The 24,265-nt window shown below is 44.7% G+C and overlaps 1 protein-coding gene and 1 long non-coding RNA gene across 13 annotated transcripts in view; one reads left to right on the top strand and one right to left on the bottom strand.

The window, feature by feature from the left end:
- ABHD2 (abhydrolase domain containing 2, acylglycerol lipase) overlaps window positions 1-24,265 on the bottom strand; it is a 117,974-nt gene that overhangs the window by 85,797 nt on the left and 7,912 nt on the right. For 4 of the 10 annotated variants that reach the window (XM_078326734.1, XM_054257223.2, XM_078326735.1 and 1 more), the window contains exon 2: window positions 19,374-19,465. The exons of 2 other annotated variants lie outside the window; for them this stretch is intronic. The gene's annotated coding sequence lies outside the window, so the exon portion shown is untranslated. Of the gene's footprint in view, window positions 1-14,851; window positions 14,960-19,373; window positions 19,466-24,265 lie in introns of those variants that run through there. 4 more of the 10 variants (XM_054257220.2, XM_054257222.2, XM_054257219.2 and 1 more) reach the window with 1 other exon arrangement.
- On the top strand, window positions 15,275-18,531 carry LOC100896659 (uncharacterized). Of its 3 annotated transcripts, XR_004744382.3 has the most exons (4): window positions 15,275-15,389; window positions 16,489-16,611; window positions 17,656-17,810; window positions 18,040-18,531. It is a non-coding gene; the product is annotated as an uncharacterized LOC100896659 (long non-coding RNA). The 3 variants fall into 3 exon arrangements; XR_008482010.2 differs by lacking the exon at window positions 17,656-17,810; XR_144088.7 differs by lacking the exons at window positions 16,489-16,611; window positions 17,656-17,810; window positions 18,040-18,531 and adding an exon at window positions 16,117-16,456.

Here is a 24,265-nt window from a genome sequence, read left to right as displayed (position 1 = left end):
ACAATCATTACTGGGGGAGGCCATTTTGGAGACAAAATGGACTTATTTTTGCCTTTAAGTTTAGTGGCCCATTGGATCGAAGATTTGGTGATCCTTGGCCTGAGATATCTTGGCTTGAGATGTAGCTGTAAAGTGAATTTCCAAAACCATGGCAGTACCTTCTTATAAAAAGAGCAGGCCGGGCGCAGTGGCTCAAGCCTATCCCAGCACTTTGGGAGGCCGAAGCCGGTGGATCACAAGGTCAAGAGATCAAGACCATCCTTGCCAAGATGGTGAAACCCTATCTCTACTAAAAATACAAAAATTAGCTGGGTGTGGTGGCGCACACCTGTAGTCCCAACTTCTACAAGAGCCTTCTGTATTTTGTGTGAACTTTGCCTGTATCAGGCAGGCATTTACTCTGAGGCCACCTCTAGTCCACCTAAAAAACACTCTACCCTAAGAGTGCCCTACATGAAGCAGACAGCTACGCCACTCACTCTGCAGGAGTTTTCCTAATACATTTGTCTTGCCTCCTCATCAGTTTCCTGGGAGGCAAGGAACTGGCCATCCAGGAAGATGATTTCATCAGAAATGGCAGAAGTGTTTCTCTGAGACTAGAAAAGAAAATTACCCCACTTACCCAAAAATAATTCACTGGCATAAGTAGGGAGCACCCTCAAAGATCAAGCAGTGGCTTGCAAATGAAGAGGACAGAACCTGCTGAAAAGGCATCAATCCCACTGGGCGGATGTTTTACAAACTATACCCTTCTGACATTCCACCTCACTCCCCATAGGGACCAAAGATATCACTCTAACCTCCGTGGGGGCTATGAAAGAAGTATAATACACAGCATCCATAAAATGATTGGAAAATAGTACAACAAATCTGTATATCATGAAGTACTAAAGTACTCTGAAATACCAACTATAAACACTGGAGGAATTCAAACAAAGCAGGCAGAAAGAAGGAGGTGAACTCGTAGGTGAGAAACACTGGAAGAGATGGAACAGAAGAGAAGCTGAGAAGGAGGGGTGGATGCAGACATCAGGATGGGCTCACATTTGAGCCAGGGCCCAAGAATGTTGGGCAGTCAGGAAATGGGCAGACGGACAAGAGGGATGTGTTTGGGAGCAGTGGCAGTGAGTCACTGTGGAATGAAGCTTCAGTGCTTTACTTACAAGGGGGATTCCAGATGTCAGTCTGGAAGATGATGCCACACAGGTGCTGCCTGGCTGTGCGCGTAGGGCTGTGCACTGTTGTTCATGTGAGGGGCTCACATGAGGACATAGGTGTGAGAAGCATTTATTTGGCTACATGTAACCTGACTCATGGCGATGCTGGACCAGCACTGGCTTTCACCATCTGAGCCCCATTGAAAGCCTTTGGTAGCATCCAACTGGTTTTGTACAATCTGCTGAACTATATACAAGGATATTCACTGGGGGCCCAACTCTTCCAGGCTCTAAAAATCATACCGTTTCTCACCTTTATGCTATGTAACTACCTTTTCATAACTAGAAAATTTGCTGGTCTCATCTCTACATAGAAGTGATGATTCACGTCTCTGTTGGGGGTTCTGTTCTATGCACTTGTAATTCAATCCTCATGTCTAAGTCCTATACAAATAATAAATTTAGGGTGTTGAGTACATAGTGGACACTCTGTAAATATTTACTGGTTGACTATGTCTGTGGAATTAGCCTAAAACATTACCACTGTGGTTCTCCAAACAGAAGTTTCTTACCAGGAGAGTATTACATTAGGCGGAGAGGTATAGGCCTTAATGAGTAATTGCCACACCACTGTACATCAGGAGAGAAGCTCACTGTGGCCTGGGCTGTCAGCAGCTTTTGGATATTTAAAAAACATCTCAGAGTTCAGGCAGATAATTATCCATCCAAAAATGAAAGTTTTCCCTTTCTATTGCTCAGAGGAGTTACTGCCCAAGGCATATTTCTTTCATACTTTCCCCATTTGTCTCAAGAACATCTCACTGGGCTCAAAGAGTTATATACAGATCTACTCTAGAAACTGCTGTCTCACAAATAAAGAAATATATTCAAAGATAAAACAGGATGTTGGAGGAAGCAGAAGAAAGTGAAGGCCCCCAGAGAGAAGGTAGATGGAAATCTACCCATTGATTGTTGACATTCAGATAAATACTGAAATATTATTAGAAGACTCAAGATTTCTGCTATTCTCTCCAGAACATACAATGCAACAAAATTGTCTATGGTATTTTCCAACTGACATAAGCTTATTTGGTCCAGAAAATATACATTTTAATACAATTAACTGTAGTTTAACCTAGATTAAGAGGTTGGTAAAATTATAAAATAATGTTCCTTTTTAACATCTAAGGAAAATGGAAAAATATTTCCACAAAGATTTCTGCTTCACTGAGATGCTTTCTGTGGGTGTGCATTGGTGGTGGGGTAGAGAGGCTACTTGCAGGCTTTGGAGACAGACAGTATTGACCTGAATTGCAGCTACACTATTCACTAGTCGTGTGACTTTAGGCAAGTGGGAGGATTGCTTGAGCACAGGAATTTGAGGCTACAGTGAGCTATAATTGCACTAATGCACTCGGCCTGGGTAACTCTGTCTCTTAAAAAAACAAAATTAACAACACAATGTGTTGAACTTGGCAGTGGTATGCTCACCAGAGAAGACAAAGGAGAGACTTCATTCACCAAGGCTGGAAGATCGCAGTCCAGAGCCAAATGTCTAGGTCCTTGAGCCTGGTTAGTCTGGTCTTGACTTGCCCGTGAGCAATCATGACCAATGCTAATTTAAGTATCTTCTACAGATAAACATATGGATCACACACACATTCCTTCTCCCATTCCAGACCATTATTTCTTCTACTAGCTTGCCCAGACAAAATACTAAATCTGTGAACCATAAGTTAGGGATCAAAGACTCTCATCCTAGGGTCTAGTATTGCTTTTTGGCTCTGATACTGTAATCTTTAAATCACTGTGTCTTTATTTTTTATTTATTCTTTTTTTTTTTTGAGACAGGGTCTCGCTCAGTTGCCCAGGCTGGAGTGCAGTGGAGTGATCTCGGCTCACTGCAACCTCTGCCTCCCAGGTTCAAGCAATTCTATTCTAGTGCCTCAGCCGCCCGAGTAGCTGGGATTACAGGTGTGTGCTACCACACACCCAGCTTAGTTTTGTCTTTTTCACCATGTTGACCAGGATGGTCTTGAACTCCTGGCCTCAAGTGATCCACCTGCCTCGGCCTCCCAAAGTGTTGGGATTACAGGTATGAGCTACTGAACCCAGCCTTTTATTTTTACTTTTTAAAATTTAAAGACAAAGTCTTGCTCTGTCACCCAGGCTGGAGTGCACTGGTGCAATCATAGCACACTGCAACCTTGAACACCTGGGCTCTAGTGATCCTCCTGCCTCAGCTTCCTGAGTAACTGCGACTGCAGGTATGCGCCACCACATCTGGCTAATTAAATTTTTTGTTTTGTTGTTGCAGAGTCTCACTATGTTTTCAAGGCTGATCTCAAACTACTGGCCTCAAGTGATCCTCCCACCTTAGCCTCCCGCAGTGTTGGAATCATAGATATGAGCCACTGAGCCTGGTTAAATCACGATAACTTTAAATGAAGGAACAAAGCTAGATAACAATAAACTGTCCTATTTGTGTAGCTCTACAGTTTATAAAGTGTTTGGGATTTTAATACATTACCTCGTTTACTCCTCAAACATGTCATAGAATGCATTTGTGTCGACAGTGGATACTAAGTGCCTAATTTACTGACAAAGTGCATCCACCTCATCTGGTGCTCACAACAGCTATGAGTTACTATTAATGCAAGCAAGGAAACTGAGGCCCAGGGGCCCTCCCTGTGCCAGGCCCTGGTAAGGCTCTAGGAATACAGGGAAGCAAGGCACCCATCCATCTTATAGGCTGTTTGCAGAGCTGGATAGATTCTGACCACTTCAGACTTGATACTCTAGCCTTACAGAAGCTCCATAAGGCCTCTCTGCCCATCCATAGAGAGACTTAAAGAAACCTGTATTCCCCTTTTAAGCTCTTTTGTGGCAAAGTGCTGATTTCTCTTGCAATTTCAGTGCAACATCCAGAATTTCTATGTAGAGTCAATAGACTGATGGGTGATATTAATGATAGATGGAGGGAAAGCAACTATATTTTCTAAATTGGGAAAAATATCCTTGGCTATAATCTACTTCACATTTCCCATCCCACTATTTAGAAGGGTACATTTGTCAACATCATTGACAGGAATGAGCAAGCACTTTATTTACATGATCAGAATAGAGGAGGAAACTGCAACCAGGATATTTGGAACCTGAGAAGCTAATGTCTACAGTGTGAATACAGTTCAGGCCACACAAGGAGCTGTAAGGGGCTGGAAGCTCAGCTAGTACTGTGGAAAGCCTCCTCTGTGGCCCACAGTGGGGCACATGGTGTCCAGGCCCCAGGGAGGCTCCTCAGGGCAGAGTCTGGCACAGCATCCAGCAGAGAAAGGGCTTAATAAATGCCTCCTGAACAAATGAGAAAAAAGAATGTTTCTCAGCTGTGAGGACTTTAGTGCAATCACATAATCCTAGGAATAATGTATGTCCCTCAATTTTTAGAAAACAGTATTGACATAATTGGATACATGAGAAAAAGTAATAGGATGCCAAACAATATATGTAGAAATTTGCTAAAATTTGGTTGGGTGCCATGGTGCACACCTGCAATCCCAGCACTTAGGGAGGCCGAGGTGGATGGATCACTTGAGCTCAGAAATTTGAGACCAGCCTGGGCAACATGGTGAAGCCCCATCTCTACAAAATAAACATAAAAATTAGCAGGGTATGGTATAGTCCCAGCTACTAGGAAGGCTGGGGTAGGAGGATCACATGAGGAGGTGGAGCCCAGATCCTGCCACTGCAACCTAGCCTGGGCAACAGAGTGAGACTGTCTCAAAAAAGAAATTTGCTAACATGTATAATTCCATGTTAAGTGACTAAAACAAGGAGCAGAACAAAATGTACAATATGCTACCAGTTATATAAAAAAGAAAGAAAAGGGATATAGATACACATTTGCTGGACACACATAAAAGATCTCTGAAAAAATATACAAGATACTAGTACCATTGACTGCTTCTTGGGAGGAAGGTTTTCCACTCTTTTGAATGTCATACCACATGGATGTATTATCTGTTCAAAAGTAAATAAATACCTCTACTGGACAAACTACCCAGTTTCTCCAGCAAATTACAGGGAAAAGAAGAAAAGGACGTGGATCTGTAGCTTAAAAGAGACATAAATGGTAGAGCAATCAATCATTATGTGTAATCCTTACTTGAATTGTAATTCAAAGAAATTAAGCTTAACGAGGAAAACACACCATTTTTAAACAATTGGAAATTTGAACAATGATGATATTTAATGATATTAAAGGACTACTGTTAATTTTTCAAAGAGAAATAATGGCTGTTTAATAAAGGAGTCTTTATGTTTAAGAACTATTATAGAAATATTTATACATGCAACTACATGATGTTTGGGATCTATTTCAAAATTAATGTGAGCTGGGAGAAGTAGCTTGGAGGACCGAGTAAATGTGAGTGGTTATGAGTTGACCATTGTTAAAGCTGGTGGTGAGTTTTGTGTGGCATGGAGGTTCACTACGTGATTCTCTCTACTTCTGTGTGTCTTTAAAATTCCCAGAATAAAAAGCTAATAAATGAATGAGTGATTATTTAGCAATATGACAAACCATCCTGCTAGTCACTAAGGCCCAAGCTCACCCCAACTTTCCACTGCAATCAAGCCTCTACTGTCCCTGAGCTGAGGAGTCACCCGTAAAAAATAAACTTCAGGCTGCTGCCAGCTACTGCAATTCTGGCACATGTTTAGGTCACACTCATATCAACAAGAAAACTTTATCACTCGCTCCAAAAATAAACATACAAAAAGAACCAGAGAAATTAGTTTTGGAAGGCCTCCTTTCATTAATGTGGAAGGTAAGTGTTGGCGCACGTACAAAGAGATGTGATGACTTGTATCTGCTCCCCTATAAAGTGTCTTTCCCAAACCCATAGTAATTTTTGTCACTCTCCTCGGGAGTGTTTCTCAAGTTCTCCAAATGACTTTATCACTTCCAGGATCTCAAGGCAGAAAATCAATTATGTCAACTAACTTTTGAACTCACCTAATATTTCTGAACTGTTCAACACATGGAAAGAAGCCCTATGAATGACACAAACATGACTGGAAACCTCTGTCTGCCTCCCAGAGCTTAGATTCCTGCACTGGGGTCTTTCAAACTCAGGTACCACATGGCTCCCTCTGAGGGAAATAAGTAGTTCCGCCAGATGCCCCTGATTAAATTACTTTGTGTTTGATTCTTAAATTTAAATTGAACTACTTTTATCCAACTATTAATTATACTATTTCTTTTCTTTTCTTTTAAAGATGGGGTTTCACCGTGATGGCCAGACTGGTCTTGAACTCCTGACCTCAGGTGATCCACCCACCTCGGCCTCCCAAAGTGCTAGGATTACAGGCGTGAGCCACGGCGCCTGGCTTTATACTATTTCTTAAAATGCATGAACAGTACAAATAGTACTCAGTACAGAGCATAAACTTCCTTTAGCACTTTTACAATTACAGAGATCCAACCACATTTATAAAAACACAAAATTACTGAAACGGTAAAATTCAGATGAGCTACATTAATGTAATGAGACTAATGCCATTTTTCAGGCCTGAAATACCTGCAGACAATGTCAGTGTCTCCTGAGCAGGTCCTTTGGGTCCTGAGAGCCTACACTGCCAGGTACAGTGTGACAAGTCCATTCTCACACCCCTTTTCTTGCTGGGACCCCTGCTACAGCCTTCATTTACACAGTGCTGTGTGGTATCATCTGACTTCACTTGATGCTATCACATCTTTTCTGCACTAATTCCATCTCTGTATTTTTCTCTATAACACGGTTAGCTGCCTTCAATTAATTAGAAAGTCACATACAAATGCGGGAGGCACTGAGACTGTGTGGGTGGACCTTGATCTTATAATTAGTATCCCAACATTCCAGGACAGACGAGTAAAACATTTCCAATTATCATTAACATGAAACCAAAAAGCCTGTGTTCATCATCTAATGAGAACCTAAGGAACCTCAAGGACACATCCTCAGCCCTGGATTGGGAAGTCCATAGCACAAAGTGAATGTGGCAGTGCTACAGGAGGAAAAAGTGTGGTGGGGACTCCGAGAAGTCGCACATTATCTCAGAAGCCATCTGGGCCATTACCTGGCATAATAAATCATGGGTTTAGTAAATTTAACTACATGCTTCCAAAGAACTGATGTGTAAATACCACTGAAGAGCCTTATTTAGTTCCGGCGAGTTGCAGAGGTCTCATTTCAGCCCCCTCCCACTCCTCAGTCCTTAAGAACGAAAACATGGCACTTCACCCAGGACAATTCAGACCTCAGAAGTCAAAGAACAATTTCCAGCATCGGTTCACATCAGTATAAGGTGCTACAATTGCATATCCACATTGTGTAGTCTGTATCACCTAAAACACCGGGCATAAAGCCCCAGCGAATGCTGCTGCTACTAGGTTAACTAAACTAAATCAATGGCCTGGTTTCCCAGCAAAAGAGTAACCAGCATTATTTAAGGAAATTGCAAAAGAGGAACCTTTCCTTAAGTAGAATGCTCCACTTTAGGCCATCCCAACCGCCACAATTCAATGGTCATTAACTCAACCTTTTTCGTAAGCTAAATATGTTCTGGTTAGAAAGTATTCTTTACTGGGATACTGATCTTCCAACATTTTTGGTGCTAAAATATCTCTTTTTTTTTTTTCTGAGACAGAGTCTTGGCTCTGTCACCCAGGCTAGAGTACAGTGATGTGATCTTGGCTCACTGTAACCTTCGCCTCACGGGTTCAAGCAATTCTCCTGCTTCAGCTTCCCGAGTGGCTTGGATTGTGGGTGTGCACCACCATGCCCAGCAAATATTTTGTATTTTTGGTGGAGATGGGGTTTCATCATGTTAGCCAGGCTGGTCTCGAACTCTTGATTTCAAGTGATCCGCCTGCCTCAGCCTCCCAAAGTGCTGGATTACAGGTGTGAGCCACGCCCAGGCTAAAATATCTCTTTTTAGATGAAAGGGCTTTTTTATTTCCTTATCTGTTTTGTTGGTGTTGTTTTTGAGACAGTCTTGTTCTGTCACTCAGGCCAGAGTACAGTGGTGCAACCTTGGCTCGTGGCAACCTCTGCCTACTGGGTTCAAGCGATTCTCCTGCCTCAGCTTCCCAAGTACCTGGGATTATAGACACACACCACCATGCCCAGCTAATTTTTATATTTTTAGTAGAGATGGGGTTTCCCCATGTTGGCCAGGCTGGTCTCGAATTCCTAACTTCAGGTGATCCACCTGCCTCAACCTCCCAAAGTGTTGGGACTACAGGTGTGAGCCATCACACCCAGCTATATTTCTTTACTTGAAAGAATCAAACTTTAGCAATTCATGTTGGACTTCCTGATTTTTGTTTTTTAGTGCCCTCATTGACATGACTAAACACCATACAAACACATGCCTATGTGACTGCGCACACAGGGAGGCAACCTTTCAAAGCTTCTCTTTTATCCAAGAAAGACTGGAAAAAGTGGAACTGATAACACCACCTCCCTCTCCTCACTTTATGTAACACAGTATCTGTGGTACAATTGATTAATAATGTGGGTACTCAGCAATGAGCAAAGACCAGAAAGTAAGGACTCTAGATTAGGTTGCCTGACTAATAGACTGAAGATTTCATTCAATTTCCAGGTGGCTCTAAACCAGATTCAGAGGTAAATATAAGCATGATGAAGGTTAAGGCACATTCAAAGGAGAGAGAAAAAAACCCAAAAGGCAAAGACCTGAGAGCCACTGAAGACTATAAGAACATGTTTAACTGGGCACGGTGGCTCAAGCCTGTAATCCCAGCACTTTGGGAGGCCAAGGTGGGTGGATCACAAGGTCAAGAGATTGAGACCATCCTGGTCAACATGGTGAAACCCCGTCTCTACTAAAAATACAAAAAATTAGCTGGGTATGGTGGCGTGTGCCTGTAATCCCAGCTACTCAGGAGGCTGAGGCAGAAGAATTGCCTGAACTCAGGAGGCGGAGGTTGCGGTGAGCCGAGATCGCACCATTGCACTCCAGCCTGGGTAACAAGAGCGAAACTCTGTCTCAAAAAAAAGAAAAAAGAACATGTTTAAAACAGTGTAGTTATTTAAAACACAAGCCTAGCCATAGAAAGTTCAAATATAAGGAACCTTGAAAACTTCTTAGTGTCAGCAACAGTGGAAGACTTTGTTAGTGAGGCCAGGTCAGGCTCAGACCTTGGAAGTTTAAAGTGGTTTGGAGATCTTGTGAAATACTTCCGAGGAGAGCAACAAAAAATATGTATTGGTTTGGGGAAGACACTTTGCAGAGGAGCAGGTGTGAGAGCTGGTTTTTCCTGGGGTGAGAGAAAAGGAGTGAGACACTTAAAGCTACTCAAACAGAAAGTGCTGTGACAAAGAGCAGGCTTCCTCTTGGACGCCCAAAGGCAGGACAAGTGGAGTGATGCTGTGGTGCAGAAGACAGGATGAGATGCAACAGAGATGCTGGAAATGTGGCCTGACGCAGTGGCTTACACCTGCAATCCCAGCACTTTGGGAAGCCAAGGCAGGAGGATCACGTAGGTCAGGAGCTTAAGACCAGCCTGGCCAACATGGTAAAACCTGTCTCTATTAAAAATACAAAATTATGGCCTGCACCTGTAATCCCAGCTACTTGGGAGGCTGAGGCAGGGGATTCACTTGAACCTGTGAGGCAGAGGTTGCAGTGAGCAGAGAACATGCCACTGCACTCCAGCCTGAGCGACAAGAGTGAGACTCTGTCTCAAAAAAAAAAAATATGCTGGAAATGTAACTTAGGGAGGCCAGGACGCTACTCTGGAGAACAGAGAGCAAACAGCAAACTTCCCTTGGAAATTCTATCACATTCTGCATAGAGGGCAAGGCGAAGGGCCCAAGGACCAATGCATTCCTCACTTACCAATGCCCCAGCTCTCCCTTCACAGCTGACCTTTAGAAGCTGCCCTCCACCTCCCTCAGCCTCTTCTCAGGCTTAGGGCTGAAGGACATAGAAAAAAAAAATTGCCTCCAAATATCCACAAGATTTTAAGATTTCCAGCAAAGCTGCTGCCTAAATAAGACTGTTTTTTAGCATCCTTAGAAACAGAAAACAGATATCTAAAATAGACGGCCTTCATAAAAAATGACGTGGAAGCTCTTTTCACATTGCCAAGAAATATTAAGTGAAAAAGGCAAGGTTCCAAATACCATGTATACAGTGCGCTACCATTTCTGCAAAAAGGGGTGGTGTGCAGAATATGTTTAACGAATTTGCTTATAGATGTATAAAATCTCTTGGAAGTTCAGAGACCACCTCTGGAGGATGAAGAAATCACGAAGCTGGTTGCCTCCGAGGATCAGGGGTCGGGGTACACAGAGATGTATTTACTACTTAACCTTTTGTGCCTTTTAAACATTTTCTTTCATCATGTGAATGTATTACCTATTTTTAAAAACTAAAATTTGAATTAAAAAATTTTTAAATTTCTAATAAAAACCATTTAAAAATGAAATAGTTTTTATGAAACAAACCAAACACATTTGTTAATCTGGTCAACTGTGTTCCTGGCACACACCAGATTCTCAATTTGTTGAACTTAATGAACCTCCGTTTAAAGACAACAAAAGAAAATCAGAAATCAGGCAGACCCAAGGGTGTCAATGTTCCACTTCTCTAAAAGCTCTTCACTTGTCTGCTACTTAACTATTGCAAAAGATCAGACGATGGGTCGGTATGTAACATGCCACTCACCCAACTCGGCCCAGTCCACAAGCCTCAGGGGTAACAGTGGGGCTTAACATCTGTCCACACCAACCATTTTACAAACAGAAAACGTTTAATCCCAAAACATGATGCCTGGACAAGACAACAAAAAAGAAATCTGCAGATATGAAAATAATCCTGGGCCGGGCGCGGTGGCTCAAGCCTGTAATCCCAGCACTTTGGGAGGCTGAGGCAGGTGGATCACGAGGTCAAGAGATCGAGACCATCCTGGTCAACATGGTGAAACCCCGTCTTTACTAAAAATACAAAAAATTAGCTGGGCATGGTGGCGCGTGCCTGTAATCCCAGCTACTCAGGAGGCTGAGGCAGGAGAATTGCCGGAACCCAGGAGGCGGAGGTTGCGGTGAGCCGAGATCATGCCATTGCACTCCAGCCTGGGTAACAAGAACAAAACTCCGTCTCAAAAAAAAAAGAAGAAAATAATCCTGAAAGGAGATAACATTAGCACCTGTGTGGTATCAACACAGAAACAGCAGCACAGGGCTTAAAAATGTCCTAATCATGCACAGGCCAAAATGCTGAACCATGCAAAGTTGCTATAAAATCCTAACACTAGACATTTAAGAGGCACTCTGAACTTCTCATTGCTCTGTTGCTGGGGATAGCTTAGCCCAAGATGAAACTGAAAGGCTTAAACACCTTGTGCCCCACATCATCTTTACTCTGAAACTGGTCATGGAGTACTCAAAACTCATAATGTAATAAAAATGGGAATACTTTAAGCTATAGGTCATGGCAGATATTCTGTCACACGAAATTCCATTATATTGGAAATGTCTCTCTGCCGGGGCTTTTAAAAGAGCGAGATTTTAGGCCAAAATAAGACAGACTCTGCCCCTGTCTCCAATAAGACCAAAGAAATTATTTCCTGCTCAGGCCAGGAGCTCTGAACAAGGGCAGTGGGAACCACTACAGAGGTTATGGGTCCTGCCAGAGATTACCAGGACAAGGCGTTCATGCTCACAGCAATGAGTAACAGCGAATGAGAAGCCCTTTCACCAAAATGTTGAGAAAACAGAGTGAGAAAGAGAGAAAGGGGCCCATATTAACACACAAGCAAAGAAATGAAAACTATTATTCTAAAATGGCTGATCTCTAGAATAGCCTAAACAAAAACCAAATTCAGAATCAACTCAAGGAAAATAAAGCATATGAAGGTGCCATTTAATAAGTGATAATCTTTGGTTCAATCTAGAAAACAAGTAAAAGCAGAAGAGAAAAATCAAAGGTGACTGACTGGATTCCTGCAAAAAATGGAAGTGACAGGCATCTTTTCATCAAAAGGGAATCGGCCAGCACAGTGATAGTAGCTATTTGTCAGACCCGTGAAGGCGATAAAGGAAATGAACGTGAAAGTAAAAAAGGAAGAAAGCCAATGATCCCCATAAAATGAGAGGAAAAAGACCATTCCATTGTACTTGCTGCCTGGTTTATTTCAAGCTCTGGAAAAGAACAGGAAAAACGCAGATAAACCAGTGAACAAGCTAGATTGCCAGCGGGGATCAGTCACACACTTCTGCTTCTGCCAGGCCAGGCAGGCGCTGCTGGTGCTCCCCCTACTCGAATGACTAAGTAACTTGCTTAAATGCGGTTGACACACGATCCCTGAACTTCCGGAAAGCACTTAATACGGTGGCTCATAAAATCTTAATCTACAAATGTTCATCCACTTAGAATCAAGCTGCATCACACTGATCACTGGGGAGGAGGGCTAAAGAGAGGGAATACATATTTGGAAGGACACCACAGACACTGGTATCATCCAGGACTTCACCATTTCAAGGGATTCCCACCTCACTCACTGCCTGCTTTTAAGAAGAATTTAAAAAGGTTCAGAGCCTAAGAAGAATGTAACTACAAGGGGGGAGCTAACATAGTAACTGAATTACCTGAATCAGAAAAATAAGAAAGATATAAAATGCAACCTGACTTGGAAACCCCTGCAGATGTCAGTGTTAAAATGAAATCTGGAATATGTTTAATGAATTAGGGGGTGGGAGGAAGGGGACTGGGGGGAAAATTAGCTCCTGATAGGAGATACTGGGTGGTGGATATGAAAAAATATATAAAAAGGCAAAAGAATATCATATCTAACAAATCTCTAGTGCTTACCCTGTGTCAGGTACTGTTCTAAATGCTTCAGGTATAGTAACTCAAAACAACCTTCTAATGTATCATTATTATTTCTGTTTTGGAGGTGAGGAAACAGAGGCACAGAGAGGTTTGCCCAAGGTTGCACAGCCAGTAAGAGGCAGGGCTAGGATTCAAATCCGGACACTCAGGCACCAAAATCTGTCCTCCTAACCTCTGGACTGCCATAGAACTTAAAACACTGAGAATGAGCTAACTAAGCTTGGAGTGAAATAAGTCATGCACTGGCTAGATCTAAAGTCAAGAGATCAACCCTTAGTCACTGGTCTGTGATGATCACCCAGCCTTGTGATCACCCCAGGCCTCAGTTTCCGCACCTGTGCATTGAGGAGACTGAATTAGAGTCTATCTAATTAGACTTAGAGATGAGCTGTATCTAAGGGGCATTCAGTTCTAAAATGTCACAAGTCCGTGCTGACTACCAGCAGTATGTGGACTGGTCTGCTTTCTGACTAGCTATTCAAAGATTAATTCATCCTAAAATGCAGAGCAAGTTGTGCTAAGATTCTTTCTCTGCCTCCTGACGTTTATAAGATTATTAGGTTCTCTCTATTCAGGCAAATGACAGAGGTAGTGAAGGGTTTCTCTTTTAGATCTGCTTAATGTGGATGTAAGAAAATGGCCTTCGAAAAGCTCTGGACACAGATCTCGTTGACCCTGCCAAACCTGCACTCTCCAGCTCCCTATACGGAGCTGTTCTTGGAAGCTGCGTTTGGATTTGGTTACTGGAATGCAGGTGAAACTGACAAACTGGAAGTCGAGCCACCAAAATAGAGGAATCAGGAGGATTAAGAGACAGGTCCATGGTAGTTCAAATTAAGAAGTTTCCTAGTGGCTAAATAAACCTCTATCTTTTTGTATAATCCAGTCTCTTTGCTAACGCCCACTCTTGAGAACTGAAACCTCAAAATTCATGATGGGAGAATTCAACAGCCACTTGGAACCTAATGGACCCCCAGAAATACTCTTCTCTAGCTAGGCATTAAAGGTCACCTAGAGTGCACCTGTGGGAAGAGAGCAGGGCCTTACAGACTGGCCATGCGGTCCTCCCCGGGAGTCCTTTCTAAGCATCTCGCACAGGTAGCTGTCACCCGCCACTGCTTGGACATTGCCAAGGTCGAGGCGCCAGCTGCCTGGCCTGGCAGGCAGCCTCCTGCGCTGCTGGACAGCTCTAGCTGTGGGAAAAGCCCACGAAGTGCCTAGAACAGTGCCGGGTGCGGGGCCGAACTCTGCAAATGTGCTTGCAAGTGGGTCAAAAGCTGCCTCCCTAGAACTTAAACCCACTGGTACTGGGTGTGCCCCGGGAGCCCCGAAACGCAGAGGCCTCTCAGGTATCTGGGGCTGTAATCAGGCTCCTCGGCCCTGTCCTTCCAGGGGCGGATCCCGGACCTTCTTCCCCAAGCCTGAACCGGCAGACCCCTCCCCAAGCCCCAGAAGCCCCAAGGGTGGGCGCCGAGGGGGGAATGGCAGCCAGAGAGGCCGCGGTCGGGGCTGTCCCCAACCTCGGTTCCTCAGGCAGGAGGGGACAAAGGGCTCAGGAAGGCGTATCCCCTGCCGCGATCTGGGCTGCCCCCGCCCCTGGGCAAGCCAGCCCTGGGGGCCCCCGCGGCGCCAGAGAACAGGCCCCCGAGGACCTCACCCCAGGATCCGAGGATCCCCTCAGGCTGAGGCGTGATGGGCCAAGCTGAGCCGGGAAACTCGGGACTCGAGGATTCGGTTCGCCGAGTACGGGGTCCTATCCCCACTCCACGGAACTCGCTTGGCCGTGGCTTTACCTGCGTGTGACTGACTACAGGTGCTCAGCTCGCCTCCAGTCCGGTCCCTGAAGCTCCGCGGCTGCCGGCGGCGCTCATGGATATACAGCCGAAACCCCTGGCCAGTGCAGCTCCCGCCGCTACCGGCCCCGCCCAAGCAACTGCAGCCACGCCCCCAACCACGGAAACCGTCTGTTCATTGGGCAGTTCAGCCGCTTTTCTACTTGCCCCGAGCGCTTATTGCCTCTAGAAGGGAATCCATTGGTCAACGAAGCTGCTCCTCAGAATGAAGGCGGGAGACTTTGAGAATAGCTCCTCAGCAATTGGTTACATTTGACGTCTTTAGTCCGGGGACCCAGACGCCATTGGATAAAGCCACTCCAGAGTGGGCAGGGAAAGGGGAGGAGGGCTAGAAGATAAGTCTTGTGTGATGTTGTTGGGGGCGGCTGAAGAGAAGGGTAATTGTGACCGCAAGCTGCTTTAGAGGGCTGGATAAGGTCAGGTGTCGACTGGGGCGCAGAGGAAGGAGGTCTGCTGGTAGCTCAGCTGCGGAGCTCTGGTAGGTCCAGGCCGACTGACTGACTCATATGTACTCAAATTTCACAGGGGGTGAAATTTGAGGTCATGTTCTGGGAGAGAGGAAAAAGGGTCGTGAGTCACCAAACCCGAAGGGGAGGAAAAGTTGTGGAGGCAGCGGTCTCTGGCCTCTTCCAGCCCCGGATGGGGGATGGGGACGCCCTGGGCAGTATGGACCTCAGTTATTGTCCCACGGCCCTTTCAGCCCTTAACCAACCCAGTAGGAGGCCTCCTGGAAGCAGGTAGCCTTTGAACTACGTTTGGAATTGAGGCCTCTACCGGTTGTTGTGTCCTTGGGCAAGTCACTAAAGCTTTCTGCATGCTCCCTGATTTCTTCACTTGGCAACCGAGGGTAACAATAGTAGCTGATGAGAAGATTAAATAAACTCCGGTAGATGCTAACAGTGCCTGGCACTCAATAGGCATTCAATCAAGGCTGATTCTTCACCCACTCACCCCATCCGGCTGGGAAACTAGGCCCATTTCTAAAATTCTATGAGCCTGAAACTGCTTTTGCAATGGCATGCCGTGTACCAAGAATAGAACACTTGAGCGACTTGAAATGCAACCCCTGTCGGGCAGGCAAGGCCAGCCTACCAAGGCCCCATAGGGCTGGGAGAGAGGGAGCAGGGGATGAAATAAGAGGAGCGACTTAGCCAAGAAGGGAAGTGGTGTTTGTTGCCATGTAAATTTTTCCCAACATATTTCAGGATAGTGACAAGGAAAAATGGGCTGGCTCAAGTTTTATGGAGCGTGACCAAATAACAGCCTTTGAAGACTGATCAGCACCGTACCAGAAATCACTGCATGAGATACATCTGTCAGAGACCCCTGAAGCCCATTCCCCATTCTGAAGCTGTAGACATCACACAATGTGGACAGAAACAGCCTTTCAGGCCTGAATGTAGCCCCAGACCCTTTGTGTCTGCCTTTGAAAGAACTCACACTCATGGTACATCAGAGTGAAGGAGAAGAAAGAATCTTTTGCCATTGCTCTATTCATTCAGTTGTCATGTTACCTTGAAAAATAAAAGGTTTCATCTCAGTGTTTATGTATTCCTCTGTATTCTCTTTTATCTTAGAAAAGAAAAACCTAGGCTTCAGTAGCAAACTGAGTGATGAACCCCATCGTCTTGACTCTGACTTACGACAGTTTGGACTTCCAAAAAACAGCTTTAGATTTATCACTGGATAAGTATGTTGAGGTAATGTGTATGTTAACTAGCTTGGTTTAGCCATCCCATAATGTATACATGTATCAAAACATGGACCAGTACAGTGGTTCATGCCTGTAATCCAACATTTTGGGAGACTGAGGTGGAGCCTGGGTGACAGTGAGACCCCATCTCTACAAAAAATTTGAAAATTAGCCCAATGTGGTGGTGCATGCCTGTAGTCCCAGCTAGTGGGGAGGCTGAGGCAGGAGGGTTGTTTGAGCCCAAGAAGTTGAGGCTTCAGCGAGCTGTGATTGCACCACTGCACTCCAGCCTGGGCCACAGAGCGAGACCATGTTGGACAAATAAACAAACATAAATAAATTAATAAAGCATGTTGTACATTGTAAATATAAACAAATTTTGTTAATTAAATCTTAATAATAATTTTTAAAATAGGCTGGGCATTGTGGCTCAAGCCTGTAATCCCAGCACTTTGGGAGGCCAGCGTGGGAGGATCACCTGAGGTCAGGAGTTCCGGACCAGCCTGACCAGCATGGTGAAAACCCATCTCTACTAAAAATACAAAAAGAAGCCAGGTGTGGTGGCACAGGCTTGTAATCCCAGCTACTTAGTAGGCTGAGGCAGGAGAATCATTTGAACCAAGGAAGCGGAGGTTGTAGTGAGCCAAGATCATGCCACTGAACTCCAGCTTGGATGGCAGAGTGAGACTCCATCTCAGAACAAAAGAAAAAGATTTGTCACTAGTTTTGGGAGGGTGCGTACACATATCTATGCACACATTTGGTTGTGATCCACAGTTTTCTGGTTCTTGTCTTTAAACACTGCTGCTTGGTAGCCATACTCATGGCTACATGCATGCTAGAGAAACAGGCCCAGCCCAATACGGGTTTGCTTCTGCCTTTGTTTGCTAAGGGAGACTGCGATGTCTTGCTAGGCCCTGAAAAGCATGGAATGGCTCCAGAGATCCAGGATGATTTCTCCAACTTGATTCAGAGCCACGAAAAGCAGTTGTTAGGAGTAGACTGCAGATGGGCTCACCATTGTGGAAATGGCTCTTTTCTCCCATCTCAGGAACACAAGTTCAGCCAACAGTTCTAGAAAAGGATGTCTATCTAGTTCAGGAATTCTAAAACACAACTGTGTCACAGAGGCTCAAAAAGAGGTGCAAACTGAGCCCAGGAAGAGGAAGAAGAGCGAAAGGACATGGCATCTTCTCTGCAGCTCTGGTAGGCTTAAAGAATGTAACCAGAAAGACTGAATCATAGACTGAGATGAAAAAAAAAGATCCATTATCATTTTCCAGCATGCAGAGCTGTTTCTTAATTGTCTCTGGTTTCTGTTTCCTCCCCTCTGCTTGCAGCCTTGCCATATTCTGTTTAATTGTATTATTTCATTTTACAATCATTTCTGGGGGAGGCCATTTTGGAAACTAATGGACTTATTTTTGCCTTTTAGTGGCCCATTGGATCGAGGGATTTGGTGAGCCTTGGCCTGAGATATCTTGGCTTGAGATGTGGCTGTAAAGTGAATTTCCAAAACCATGGCAGTACCTTCTTACAAAAAGAGCAGGTCGGGCGCGGTGGCTCAAGCCTATCCCAGCACTTTGGGAGGCCGAAGAGGCGGGTGGATCACGAGTTCAAGAGATCAAGACCATCCTGGCCAACATGGTGAAACTCTGTCTCTACTAAAAATATAAAAATTAGCTGGGTGTGATGGCGGGCGCCTGTACAGCAGTCCCAGCTTCTCGGGAGGCTGAGGCAGGAGAATGCCTTGAACCTCGGAGATGGAAGTTGCAGTCAAGATCACGCCACTGCACCCCAGCCTGGGCGACAGAGTGAGACTCTGTCTCAAAAAGAAAAAAAAAAGAGCAAAGCAGAGGATACGCCCCAGTCACCTTCTGGGATGGCTAAAGCTGCAGGACTTGATTAAAGTAGAAGTGCTTCTAACTCAACTGAGGTCTCTGCAGGATTTCCTAACCTGAGAAAGTCCCCAGGGTATTCTGGGAGCCAGCAGGAAGCCGGGGTTGGAGCAGATAATGTGCTCTGTTTATTCTTTTTAGAGAAAATCAGCAATTCACTCAGTTTGTCACTTTCGTTTTTCTGCGTCCTTGGGGGATGGTTCAGAGAAATGGGATTTGGAATCTGTGCTGCTGGGGCTTGAATCCTGGTTCCATCCTTCCTGGCCTTGTGACCTTAGGCAAGTACGGCACGTCTCTGTGCCCCACTTTCTTCTGTAAAGTGCAGAGGATGGTGAAGTGCTTGTCTCATGGGCTCCTTTGAGTGGCAGATGAGTTCACAAGTGCAAAGTCCATCAAACAGAGCCTGGCACATACCTAAGAATGTGTAATAAATGCTTGCCATAGCAATGATAGGAGCCCATTTCAGAACCTTCCTGTAAAGTCCTCACTCATTTTCTTTCTTTCTTTTTTTTTTTGAGACGGAGTTTCGCCCTTGTTACCCAGGCTGGAGTGCAATGGCATGATCTCTGCTCACCGCAACCTCTGTCTCCTGGGTTCAGGCAATTCTCCTGCCTCAGCCTCCTGATTTTTTGTATTTTTAGTAGAGACAGGGTTTCACCATGTTGACCAGGATGGTCTTGATCTCTTGACCTCGTGATCCACCCGCCTCGGCCTCCCAAAGTGCTGGGATTACAGGCCTGAGCCACTGCACCCGGCCAGTCCTCACTCATTTTCTAGCCCTCAGAAGTAGTGATCATGGGATTCAGGACTTTTAGAAAACATAAATTCTATTTTTTAAAGCTGTTTTAGGTCCAGATGCTGTGGCTCTTACCTGTAATCCCAGTACTTTGGGAGGCCAATGTGAGAAGATCACTTGAAGCCAGGAATTCGAGACCAGCCTGGCCAAATGTTGAAATCCTGTCTCTATGAAAAATACAAAAATTAGTAGGACATGGTGATTTGTGCCTGTAATCCCAGCTACTCAGGAGGCTGAGGCAGGGGGATTGCTTAACCCTAGGAGGTGGTGGTTATAATAAACCAAGATCCAAATTGCCCCACTGCACTCCAGCCTCGACAACAGAGAGACACTCTGTCAATAAATAAATAAATAGAGCAGTTTTAGATTTATAACAAAATTAAGTGAAAAGTACAGAGAGTTCCTATACACACACTCTCCAACACATACAGGATTTTTTTTCTAGCAAATTCTCACCACCTGGTGCAAGAAACTTTTCCTTTGGAATATCATTACCAAAAATGTTTTGAGGATGGATTTAAGGTTTTTGAGACGAGACTTCATCAGTGTAATCATTGTAAGGGAAATGGAAAGGATGAGGCCAAGAGAGTAACACTGAAAGCAGCAGGCTGGATGTTCATTAAGTATCCCTGCAGTCATGACATGGTACACAATATGAAGGATCTGATGTTGTGTCTTTATTGTCACACACAGGGCAGTCTGTGTGCAGTCTAGGCAGGGGGTTCAAATGCCCTGTAACCAGGTCTACTGTCTGGCTTCTTACTGGTAACGTAGACAAAGTTTGTTTAGAGGCTTTAAGTCCCAGCATGCAAGAGTTCCATGAAAACAAACTATGATGAAATTCAAAAATTTGGTCCTTTTGTTATTAGGAAAGGCTTTCTGCTGGCCAGTGAAAAGAATCGTGGAAAATAAACTTGTCTGTGATTTGGGCTGCTTTTTAAAGCTATATGTAAGTTGTCCATAGTGAAATCATAAGATGAACAGTCCTGGCTTACGCCTGTTGTCCTGGCAAAATTTTAATAGTGCCCTCCCTCCCACCAGGTGACTCCAAATAGTCCCAATTTGGAAGACACATTTTATGGTAATATTTATACTTACATATATAGGACCCAGCACTAAAAATGCTCATGAAACACACGTACACACACACATGCACACGTTGCACATGCACACATACACACACAGAGGAAAAGGTGTTCTAGTCTTGTAATCATATACACGCAGAGTGTCTGACAGGTATCTGCCCAACGATGACTTCTTAGTCACCATGCATTCCTCTTCCTGATGTCGTCCTTAATTGCAGCAATAAAAATTGAGTCCTTCATGCTATTAATTGCAAAGGAGTCAATAAAACCTGTGCATTAAATAAGTACATCATGTACCCTTTTCTACATAATTTTATGTTATCGGGGTATTTTAAAACAATTTCTGGAGAAGGCAAGAGGCAGCATAAAAAAAAAACAACAAAACAAAAACAAAACAGGCCATGCACAGTGGTTCACGCCTGTAAGCCCAGCACTTTGGGAGGCCCAGGCAGGAGGGTCACTTAAGGTCAGGAGTTTGAGACCAGCCTGGCCAACACGGTGAAACCCCGTATCTACCAAAAATACAAAAATTAGCCCAGCATGGTGGCAACCGTCTGTAGTTCCAGCTACTCAGGAGACTGAGGAAGGAGAATGGCATGAACCCAGGAGGTGGAGGTTGCAGTGAGCTGAGATCGTGTCACTGAACTCCAGCCTGGGTGACAGAGCAAGACTCTGTCTTAACAACAAAAAAAATTCCCATCTTTCCAGAGACTCCTATTTTGTTTTATCACATATTTAATTTACAAGACAGTAAACATTGTTTTTTTTGAGACGGAGTTTCGCTCTTGTGACCCAGGCTGGAATGCAATGGCGCGATCTCGGCTCACCGCAACCTCCGCCTCCTGGGTTCAGGCAATTCTCCTGCCTCAGCCTCCTGAGTAGCTGGGATTACAGGCACGCGCCACCATGCCCAGCTAATTTTTTGTATTTTTAGTAGAAACGGGGTTTCACCATGTTGACCAGGATGGTCTCGATCTCTTGATCTCGTGATCCACCTGACTCGGCCTCCCAAAGTGCTGGATTACAGGCTTGAGCCACCGCGCCCAGCCGACAGTAAACATTTTTTACTGAGCAAGACATCTAATACTAGAAAGGGTTTGAGACTCTGTAGACTCAAAGTAGAGTATAACTTTCTCTACTATTTTTCCCTTAGTATTTTTGCCCCCACCTTGAGTGAATTCCTACAGTCTTAGTTAATGGCTTCATCTCAGCCCCTTGGGTATTCAGATATCCTTGCACAGTTGCAGAGCAAACATTCCCAACTCCAGGCATCTGCAAACCACATTGATAATTTTGACCCTATCTCTGTACTCTCTGCTTTATTATTTACTTAATAATTTCCTTATATTGACTCCACTTTTAAAATTAAATACCTTATTCAGTCCCATCCCAAACCAGTGGTTCCACCTGACAATGTCTGTGGTTGTCATGACCGCAGGGGTGCTGTTGACGCCTCGTGGGAAGAGGCTGGAGATGCTGCTAACCACCCTCCAGTGCCCAGGACAGCCTCACAACAATTATCCCAAATGTCAATAGTGCCCAGGTTGAGAAACCCTGTGGACCGAAGCAATATCTGTGTTAGCTCAGGCTTGAAGTGTGATTATAGTTATTCTAATGACATTAAAATCATTTCATAAGGATTACATTTTATTATTTATTTTTTGAGACAGAGTCTTGCCCTGTTGCCCAGGCTGGAGTATAGTGGCACAATCTTGGCTCACTGCAACCTCCACCTCCGGGGTTCAAAGGATCCTCCCACCTCAGCCTCCCGAGTAGTTGGGGTTACAGGCATGCACCACTACGCCTGGTTAATTTTGTGTGGATGTTTTTTTAGTGGTGATGAGGTTTCATCATGTTGGCCAGGCTGGCCTTGAACTCTTGATCTGCCTCGACCTCCCAAAGTGCTGGGATTATAGGCTTGAGCCACTGCACCTGGCCAACTATTACATTTTTTAATGTTCTTCCATGTGCTACTCTATAATTATCTCTTTTACCATCCACAATGCAGACATGGTATTTAAGTTAAGTCGGATTCAAGATATTTGTATGCCAATGTTCATGGTAGCATTATTCATAATTGCCAAAAGAGGGAAACAACCCAAATGTCCACTGATGGATGAATGGATAAATAAAATTGGTAAGTACAAACAATGGAATGCTATTCAGCTTTCAGAAGAGATGAAATTGGCCGGTGCAGTGGCTCGTGTTTGTAATCCCAGCATTTTGGGAGGCAGAGGCAAGAGGATCGCTTGAGCCCAAGAGTTCAAGACCAGCCTGGGCAACACAGTGAGACCCTGTCCCTACAAAAAAGTTCAAAAAAAAATTAGCTGAGCATGGTGGCATGCTCCTGTAGTCTCAGCTACTTGGGAGGGCTGAGGTAGGAGGATCACTTGAGCCCAGGAGGTCAGGTTGCAGTGAACTGTGATTGTGCCACTGTACTCCAGCCAGGGTGACAGATTGAGACCCTGTCTCAAAAAAAAAAAAAAAAAAAAACTGACACATGCTGCAATATGGATGACACTTGAAGACATTATGTAAAGTAAAATTAGCCAATCACAAGAGGACAAATACTGCGTGATTCCACTTATGTGAAGTGCCTACAAGAGTCAAATTCAGGCCAGGTATGGTGGCTTACACCTGTAATCCCAACTACTCGGAAGGCTGAGGCAGGAAGAGCACTTGAATCCTGGAGTGGGAGGCTGCAGGGAGTTGAGACTGTGCCACTGCACTCCAGCCTGGGCGACGGAGTGAGACTACATCTCAAAAAAAAAAAAAAAAAAAAAAAAAAGCCTTGCTTTCTCTTTACCTTTTCTCTTTATTAAGTTGTCAGCCTGCTATGGTGTCACATCCAGCTGTTAGCCTCCACCAACTGCTGGCTGATTGTTTGACAGTGCCCTGAAGGCATAAATTGCTCCTGTCTTATAAGTTAAATTTGGGCCCCTTTGCAAGGGTAATCTTTCAGACAGTCTTTGAGGCTTAGTCTAACACCAAGAGGGCTCTTAGCTGATACTTTCCCTGGTTCTCTCCAGGACACTTCTACTAAAATTCAGCTGGTTGCTTGAATGGAGTTCCCAGGCTCCTCTTAATTGCTTACCAACGAAAGCTTCACTGATTTTGAGGAGGCCCTCTTGAACGTTCCCACACTGTGTTCCACATAAAGTGTTTTCTTGGAGAAAACGGCAGAGGCCTCTGTATCTATGGCTTCCCTCTACCCTTGGGCAAAACTTCTGCACCACTGCTCCGGAGCTCAGGGAACTCAGGCAGAGATAGCGGCCCCTTAGCTCAGGATGACAATCCTGTTTTATGAGCAGAGTGCTGGGCAGTAGCTTTTGATCTTCCGGGCTTGCCTTTCTTGTATAGAATCTCTTCCCCATGAGCAAGTTGAGGCCAAGGTAACACAGGCTCCAGTATTCTCAGCCTAACATGGCTGAGGCAGAGTTTCTGCCCTGTGGGTGGGGGCCAGGTTGTAGGAAGTGAGCCCCAGATTTATCAGCCAGTCTTGCCCAAAGTAGAGCTTTTGCAGCGTGGAGTTGGAGGGCATGAGAAACGCTGGCAGCCTGCCCCTTCCAAGGAGATATAGTAGCCCTCAACTGAGAGCTGGGGGAAGAGGTAGTCTGTGTTCTTGGCTTCACCTACTTAGAGTAAGTTTTCCATCATGCTGAGCTGGGAGGAGGAGGGAGGAAGTTCTTTGTGGTACAAAGGTTATTGACTCTTACTATTCTTATGGAGACTTAGAACATTTTCTTGAGTAGCGGGGCGCAGTGGCTAAAGCCTGTAATCCCAGCACTTTGGGAGGCCGAGGCGGGTGGATCACGAGGTCAAGAGATCGAGACCATCCTGGTCAGCATGGTGAAACCACGTCTCTACTAAAAATACAAAAAA

Source organism: Callithrix jacchus, chromosome 6, assembly GCF_049354715.1.
Source record: "Callithrix jacchus isolate 240 chromosome 6, calJac240_pri, whole genome shotgun sequence".
In the NCBI taxonomy this organism is placed as follows: Eukaryota; Metazoa; Chordata; class Mammalia; order Primates; family Cebidae; genus Callithrix; species Callithrix jacchus.
This window is presented reverse-complemented; position numbering and strand designations above follow the sequence as displayed.